The following is a 9620-nucleotide window of genomic DNA, read 5'->3' on the forward strand; positions in this document are numbered from 1 at the left end:
GGCCTCACCCCCTCACCTCAGCTCACTTGACAAGATAGTAGGCCTATAAATATCAACTTCAGTCAAATGATGAGCTTGTCATCCATACCAGACAATGGGAACAGTTTTGATGGGATCCCGGATACCGTTCCACTATAATTATAGAAAGTCCTCACCTGAGAGCAACTTGAATGATGTATTTTACATACATTTGAAATAATACACAAACACACCATTCACCATGAAAATGGAAAACAATTAGAAAAGAAAAAGAAAAGGCAATTGATTTTCAAAGTTTGTGGGTCGGTCGAGTGAGGTCAAACATATACAATTTTTTTTCGGCCTTTCATATTTGGAACAAACATGAATTTACAAAATTCACAAAAATCGCATTTAGGCCTACATGATCCGTACATCACCGGACTGATTTTGTGAGGTTATAAAGTGGTCCACTTTTCAGCTCCGACTTTTCAGCATGTTTATTGGATCAAATAAGTAGAACGTGAGGGCAGCAGACTACTGCAGACTTGCCTGTAAGGGGGCCGGCCAAGATTGGCTGAATTTTGACGTTGTCATTGGTTTTACACGTAAACACAAAAATGTCTCAAATTATTCCAAAACTGTACGTATGTTATTAAGCACTATTTTATCAGTCTAAATCCGTTGAGGTTCGCCAGTGAACCTCATTGTAAGTACTGTTTTTTTTTGTTTTGTATGAATAACGCACGGTATGTTTATGATATATACCTAAAATTGCCGCCATTGGGTATCACGGTTCGCTTGGTCTAATGGTAACGGGTCTCGCCTGCGGTGCATAGGGTCCCGAGATCGAGTCCCGCTCACTCCCGGTTATAATTTTTTTTTTCTTCACATTTATTTTGAATCCAAAATATTTATTTTTATGTGAAAATTTATACATTCACTGAGAAATATATTTTGTGCATTTTTTTTTTCTGTAACGGGGCCAATAGAGCTAAAAACACAACTCAGCACGGGGCGTCCAATGTCCAGGCAGTGTTGCCGTCATATTGTCTGTTTTGTTTACGATATTGGCTGTTGCCACAGTGAATAATGTAGTCCACCATCGTCTGCCTGTAATTTCTTGTAGCGCCTTGACTGTTCAGTGTATTGGATTCACAGCCTAAAATTTAATGTGCATAGTGATGCTATCATGAGCTTAGGGCCCAATTTGAACACAATATTTATAGCTAAGAACCCCAATTTGAACACAAAGGGGCCCAAGTGTAAATAATAAATTTTAACATTTTGGTAATAGAAATCAGGAAAATTTAATCATATTCACTTAGTTCATGAGAAAGTTGAGTCAAGTATATCAAAAAATATCTTTCATGTAAATTTTTATGTGGGACAAGTTGTCCAAACCTATAATTATAGTCTACCTAAACTTTTTACTTTTATTTCTATACTTACTACAAAAGTTTATTATCACAAGACTAAGACTATCACATTAAGGGGCTGTGCAATAATTATGAGCCCTGGGGGAGGGTAAAATTGGGGGGGGCAAGAAATTTTTGGCGAGCCAAAAGGGGGGGCAAGCAATTTTTGGCAAGGCGAGAGGGGGGGGCAAGCGATTTTTGGCACACATTCATGGGGCGTCTTTTTAATAAAACGCTCTAAAAAGGCTTAGGAAAACAGTACGGAAACGCTTAAATATGCAAATTTTCCTGCTCACAGCTAAGCCGCAACATACATCTAGACCATTTAAGGTTTGCAAATTGGGATCCCAAAAATTGGCATGTTCAAAGGGGGGGCAAAGATTTTTTGGCGGGCCGAGAGGGGGGGGGCAAGCGATTTTTGGCGGGCCGAGAGGGGGGGGCAAGCGTTTTTGGCGAGCCGTTTGAAATTTTACCCCCGCGGGGAAAATAATTATTGCACAGCCCCTAAGTTATCATACCGTAAACGTTCGCCTAATGGCGCTATGGCTCCCTTGATAATTTTAGACACAAACTAAATGTGCCCTTCCATAACAATCCCACCAGCAAATAAGGGCACGTACCCTTAATGTGGCTGTGTACTCTCAGACATGCATGTAGTAAAAGTGCAATAACTTTGTAATTATTCGCGCAAAACATATAAAAGTATACATTTTTATGAAGGCAAGACATCAATAAATCTTAATATAAATACAGATTTGGGGTAAAAACAACAATTTTGAAGAAAATCACAAAAAGTGAGTTTTTGGCAATATTTGTTAGGTACATCATAACAAAAAAACACTCTTTCCAAAATATTTTATTTTGTTTTTAGCTCAATCTTGAGGCTCCATTCCAAAAACGGTTTTTTATTTTTTGATATTGGCCTTATTTTTTGAGATATTGACCATATAAGGCATCAAAATGAACTTTTTAAAATTCAAAAACGCCTATTTGCACAAAATGATGCCCAAAATCGGAAATAGACCAAAATATAAAAAATGAGAAAACCGTTTCTTGAGTCGATCATGCTTTTTACGATGATCATATTTGCTTACCTATAGATGCTGTATTTATTGAGTTATCGTGTACCTAAATCGTCATTTTACCGAGAAAATGAACATTGAAATAATGGCCGTTGAAGTTTAAAGTGGTCACATTTTGCACTTTCATCGAATCTCACAGGAGAATGCGACAGTTTTCGTTTTTGTAACTTATATTACGTGAACATCGGGTAAATCCACAGCCCCTTGAGAAGTTTGAGCGAAATCCATTCATAACTTGATATTTAAATCGGGGAAAGAACTTGAAAAACCCACATTTTATCAGCTAAAACGGAGCCATTTGACCACTAGGTTTTTGTGAAATCAGTGCTTCCGTGGTGTTTCCATAAGATGCGCCGCGCATGCAGATAAGCGTCGCGTATGCGTCGCGTATTTGTGCGTTAACAAATTGCGCGATACGCAACGCGATGAGTTGTTGCGCGCGTGTACCTTGCTGGTACAACAAAGATTTTCTTTCCTTTTCAATTTCAAACACGAGTGGAATAGTGAAATAAAATCCTTAAAATATTGCAGTTGGAGTTTACAAATCTGGATTTTCATTCCTTGTATTTTATAAAAAACATAACAAGGTACAAACATATCAAAAAAACTCAATTTTGAGAAAGAAACAATGGCTAGAGTACACAGCCGCGTTAATAAGGTATATTGCTGATAGCGATTGATAGGTAAAAGTGATGCATGCTGGGAAGGAAAAGGGCTCAAATTTGCAATTTTGGGTGACAAATTCTATAGCTTTTGAGCCCTTTTCAATCCCAGCATGCATCACATTTGCCCATCGATCTCGATCAGCAATATACCTAATTGTTGGGATTTTTTAGAAGAGGGAGCTCTCTATTTGTACATAAACTTTACCCCAAGGCAAAGGAGCCAAGGTGCGCCATTAGGCGAACGTTTGAAAAACCGATGATGCAGCACTTGCTGAATGGGCAATTTGTAAATTGTACTCCAGTTTGAGCATAATTGCTTAGTTTGAGTCAGGCAGCACTGAGTTGAGTACAACGGTTCTATATTGACTCATGTGCTCTGTTCGCTTTTAGGCCCAATCACTTATTTCGAGTGAACTCTGAGTTAGGGTGCAATGAAGGGACCCTTAAATGCTAATATTGCGGTTCCCCCTCCCCACTACTCGGGAGATTGGAAGTTGACAGACTTCAGAGCAGGGGCGTATAGCCCGGGGGTGTAGCCAGCTTTTTTGGTCGGGTGGGGGGCAAAATAAAATTTCGAGGAACAAACGAAAGAAATTACAGTGGCATCATACAATACATAGAGACTGTATATATCTTTGAGGTTCCCAAAAGGCTTTATTTGGATGATGTGCGCGCAAAAAGTTGGTTGTTTACACTATCATGACTATTTCCGCCCATCAGGATGGAAAAGGCTTTATCTGTACAATGTGCGTAATTGTATTTTACACTATTTTGGCCCATGATCGGGCTGAATTTAGGTAGAAAAGGGGCTCCTTGCCCCTTTTCTTTTTCTTTGCCCTGCTGATTTTCTCTTTCATTATATTTTTGTCAGAGGGGCGCTTTTTTCTTTCATGGGGGAACTCTGTCCCCCTCCCACCCCTGCTGGCTACGCAACTGGTACAAGTGAAGAGAGGCGAAAAAAGGGAAGAAAATTTTTCGTTTGCTCAATTTTGCAGCAATCGGCTTTACTACAATGGTAGTTCAAAAAGTTCTGCCAACATCCGCAGCTCCTCCTGTCAGACTCATTACATAGGGGCCTATCTCTCATTATTAATAGGAGCGGTGCATTTATGAGCCCTGGTGGGAGGGTAAAATTGGAGGGAAGACATTTTGGCCGAGCCGAACGGGGGGGGCAGGCGACTGATTTTTGGCACACAGTCATGGGGCGCCCTTTTAAATAAAACGCTATAAAAAGGCTTAGTAAATTTCCCTGCTCGCTGCGCTCGCAACATACCGGTAATCTAGAGTAGACCATTAAGGTTAAAGAAAAATATTTGGGGAGGGGGGGGGCGCACCGCCACTACATATCGAGCTAATCTTGTAGGACTCATATTTTCATGTAAATGTTTTACGAGTTTTTACCGTTTCTTATTTGGGTTTTGCCTGAGGTCACCTATAAAAATAATTTGTAGGTAACCGTGCCGGCCAATGTACGAGGGACGGTCAAAAGTTCGTAGAACTTTGTCACACGGCATTGAATTTGGTCTCATTTGAAAACTTGTTCCTTCAAAACCGATTGCCCCAAAAATATAGATTTTTGCATCACTGTTTATGGGCAGGACACTCTTCTGATATTACAGTGAAACCAATTTAAGAATTTTAAGTCCTATACCTTCATAATATCAGGTTTGCTGGTGATCAATGCTGGTGAGCCTTCCCTGAAGAATGGCTCATGGCAATCATGGAGCAGTCGGAAGACCTCCAATTTCACATTAAGGTTTCAAGAAAAACTTGCGACGGGTGCGTTAAGGTATGCAGTGACCATGTTCAAGAGTGAGATAGAGAATTTGGCTAGTCCTCTTTCAAGTAGGCCTAGGCTTGTTCTACGAACTTATTGATGCTGTTTGAATTGAAGAAGCTATCATGTACAGAATAAAAGTTATCGGCGGCTAGTTTTTGAATGACCCTAAATACACTTTCTGAACATGCTAAACGGCGGGGGGGGGCTACGTAGTGAGTTAGAAAAAGATCCGCTACAGAGAAAAACTGAGGTAAAACGTGGCTTATGTATATAGCAGAAAGTGATAACCCGGAACTTGCTATCTTCAGCCTAGACAGTGAAAAAAATATAGTAGAACGAGAAAAAGAACCGCTACGTGATGGAATAAAACAGAGAAATATAAAGAGAGCTAGAGAGAGATGACGATTCGGGACGTGACACTAATTGCTATCTTCAGTAGATAGCAAAAAACCCTGAAAACCTCAAAATAGACCCAAAGATTTTCCTTACTCGTGTTCAGAAAAATAATGATGCTGAGCTATTTAAAAAAGCAAAGTAGGTCTGGGACGTACGTGATCGTGATTAGGCTAGGCTATACACTTTTTGAACGGACTTACGTAGTAAAACGAAATGATGTGACGCTAATGAGGGCACGGTGGCTCAGTGGATACGGCCTTGGACTCATAATCTGAGAGCTTGCTCGACGTGCGTGGGTTCGAGTCCCCGTCCCGCCACCGTGTTGTGTCCTTGGGCAAGGCGCTTTGCCTCGCTTGCCTCACCCCACCCAGGTGCAATGGGAAGCTGCTAGGGGTAGTCACAGTCGTTGTACTGATGAACCCTGCGCCATTTGTAGGCTGCAAACGTGGTTCCGATTATTCTAATGACGGCGGAATAAATGTAAAAGCGCTTTGAGGCTGTTTACGGCATAAAGCGCTATATAAATATCTACATTTATTTTTTATTTTTAATAATTACGGTACTTCAGTAAATAGCAAAAAAAAAAAAAAAAAAATTAGGCCTAAAGTCTGAGCTATTAAAAAGACTATGTCAGAGGTGGCTCTTAGCGGCTATCATTTTCTTAGGAAAAATGGGGGGGGGGGGTCCCAAACTTACAAAAAGTCGGCGTGACCCCCCCATTTTGGCAACACATTTTTATGACCCCCCCCCTCCCCGTATATTTGGGACCCCTTCCGAAGAAAATGATATCGAACTTGATAGCGATCGATGATACACAGTTGGCCGCTCGCTTCCAGGCCAGGGACTTCATTCAGGTCAGGTGAGTGGAACATGTTAATGGAAATTCATACCAGTCAGGCCCGTAGGCGTACGCAGGTTGTGGGGGAGGGAGTGTAGCGAGCAAAAAAATCAGGTTTTTTTACACTTTTTTGGACAAAAAAAGTCCTAATTTTGGGAAGAAAGTCCACTTTTCACAAAATTGCCTCGCCCTTGGAAAAAAGTTCACTCAGTACACTTTACAAAAAAGAAAGATGCACGCGCATTTTGATATCCATTTGCCTAATTTCTTTCCATACTAACAACACAGCAGCATTTTCAAAGCCAAAAACCCCAATTTAAAAGTTTCTTAACTTTGAATGAACAGGATATCAAAATGCGCCTACATTGTGATAGGGAGAAAATGGGGGCGGCAGACAGTAAAGTGTCCTTTAAGTGACAAATACTGGGACAAACAATTGACAAATGGACATGAAAATTTGGCTTTGCCCCTAACATAAAAATCCTGACAGCTCCTGGCTACCTAACTGTGTGAATACGATTAAAAGTTACAGGCATAATTGTAATGGCTGGGTTACTTTTTATAAAGTTCCCTCCCTTCACCAATCATTTTGTTACCTATAAACTGAAGCTTGGTCAAACAAACACAACAAGGTCTCTTTTATTTCATATATTGTATTTTAATAAAACTCTTTTGGCTGCATACAAATAGCTATGCATACAGTATGGACCACAATGGCCTCATCCCCATGGCATAGTTCAATAACCTTAATTTAACAATCATTCTGCAAAATTTGACCTCAAGTTGCAGAGTATGAGTTTTTATACTCAAATTTTCAAGTTCATTCAATGAATGTACAACTGTATTGGGGTTAAAGAACTGTGCCCTGATAGATGAGCATGTTGTGGATCCTAGTGATACAGTTAAATTCTCTTTGACATTATTACTGAGCAAGGTTTTCTCATTATCCAAGGCTTCCAAAAATAGCTACACATTCAATGCCTTACCGAAACAGTAATATAACACCAGAAAGGTAATTATGAATGCTCATTCAAAAAGTTCTGCCAACAACTCACTCAATTCAGTAACAGTTGATGGTCATTCAAAATATTTTGCCACCAACTCACTAAATTCAGTAACAATTGATGGTCATTCAAAATATTCAGTAACAGTTGATGGTCATTCAAAATATTCTGCCACCAACTCACTAAATTCAGCAACAGTTGATGGTCATTCAAAATATTCTGCCACCAACTCACTAAATTCAGTAACAGTTGATGGTCATTCAAAATATTCTGAGAATTGGATGACCAAAAGTGAAGTGGATTGTCTGGCAGAAAACTGTAAATCTTTCAGTGTTTTACTACACCTTGAACATATTGTGAGTTTACTTGCTTTTTGATATGATGCCACAGATGAAAAAACATATACATATATATACAAACTTCAAAGACATAAAAACATACACTACATGATTTCAAACTATGACTAGTTCATAAAGTGCAACATCTTTTTGATTCTAGAATCTCTTGTAGAATAAACTGTGACATTAATCATTTATTAAATGTTATCATTATCTTCATAAAATTTGGCATGATAAAAACAAATCGGGTGGGTATTTAATGTTAAGTTTTAAAAAATTGAAAAAATTGACCGTAGATCTGGGCTAATGATAACCTAAAACCAAATCAATGAAATCTCCTTCAACAATGACCAAGTCTGCTATAAAGCAATAAATGAACTGGCAACACTAGTTCCCACCAAAGGAGAGCTTCACAATTCTGAAGACATCCAACTGGTCTAAAAATAGAAAGATTAAAACTTTTATCTACACTCACCAGCTTAGATTTGCAGACGGACGAAATGTGAGTTGGTATAGGTTTTACCATCATTTCACCACTACTCTACTGGTTTTGTTAAAAATAAAACAACTTTACGTGACTAAATTAGGTGTAAAAACAAAGTCAAGCTCTTTTAAAAGCATTGTATGTTTCTAGTTCTAAAACACCACTTTAGAAACTAATTGCAGCATCAAATTCTGTCAAAGTAATATCCTTTGACCAACTTCTTAAATTTAAAAAGATTAAAATAATAATAAAATTATAATTATAATAATAAAAATAATAATAATAATAATATTATAATAATCTATAATAATATTAATAATACATTTTGACGATAGATTTACTTTATATAATCTGTTCAGCTACTTTCATTTGTATACTCTTTTCTATAATATTTTGGTGGCATATTACACATCGCTCCATTACAACCGAATCAATAACATTACAATTGTACATTATACACTGTCTACATACAAAATAATAATAGCAATAGTAAATAAATCTACAGAATAAAATTTCAGTAGCAATTTTATGTTTTTGTCTAACAAGTATTTTAAAACACTATGTTCTTGGTCTCACAAACTCACCCCAACATAACAATCAGTTCCATTTTAAAACTGTTTAGTCCAGGTGGGCTACGTACACCTTAGAGACAAGTTGAAAACAATATGATTCCGAAGAATATTATATCCTAAATCTTACATGATTGGAGTCGAGACAAGTAACTGATATGCTTAATTTACATATTTTTTGTAACAACATAATTAACAGCTCATGATGGGTGTAGCATTAGCCTTTTTGAGATATGGCAGACACAATTGAATGGCGCTGCACGAAGTGGGTAAAGTCTTTTGAATTTGCTGGGTTTTACCCAGATTGAAGATTGCACCCTTTTGTGTATGCCATACTTCGCAAAGCCTAATGAATTGCCTTGTTAAAGATTTCATAAAAATAGCAATTCAAATCATGGTTAGCTTTAATCTGTTCACGAGAGACTACAAGATCAGAAGAAGTAAAAGTTGATGTTGGATTTATTTAAAAAATTCCTTTCTCCTTACTGAAAGGCTGAATGAAAGGCTTAATAACATGATTCTTTTCTTTCCATAGGCCAGCAGGGTTTGGCTTTTTTGTTAGTGATAGAGCCTGGTCACATCAGGAACCATGTGTCTCTCTGCACAGAGTGATCGTTTTAGCTTTGTATTTACATACTTGGGAATGACAGTTTAAAATGTTGTACTACTCAATGTACAAAGTTCAAACACCCTTGAAATCTTGTATAGATTTCTACAAAAATCTGCTAAAGGATTGGGACATGTGACCTTAAAGGTACCACATGGTCCTGTGGTAAAAATGAGTCTTGGCAAGAAAGACCTACTGTAAAAATTAATGCATTATGTATCTATATCGTTAGGCTCATCCATTTAAAGACAACACTCATTCTTGCAAACCTTTTGGAAATATCTGCCAGCAGGGAGTTTGAATTTCAAATGGAATTAGCAACCAATTTTACTTGAAACTCACCCTCCATCTGTGGAATCTTCAGGTTGAACCCTCTCAGAGTGTGTATGAATTCAAATGGACCTGCCTAATGTGTTCATTCTATTTCAAATTCATACTCCCCCTGTGGAAGACATTTCTAACATCTTCCACAGGGGAGTGA

This window comes from Amphiura filiformis, chromosome 15, assembly GCF_039555335.1.
Source record: "Amphiura filiformis chromosome 15, Afil_fr2py, whole genome shotgun sequence".
Taxonomy (NCBI): Eukaryota; Metazoa; Echinodermata; class Ophiuroidea; order Amphilepidida; family Amphiuridae; genus Amphiura; species Amphiura filiformis.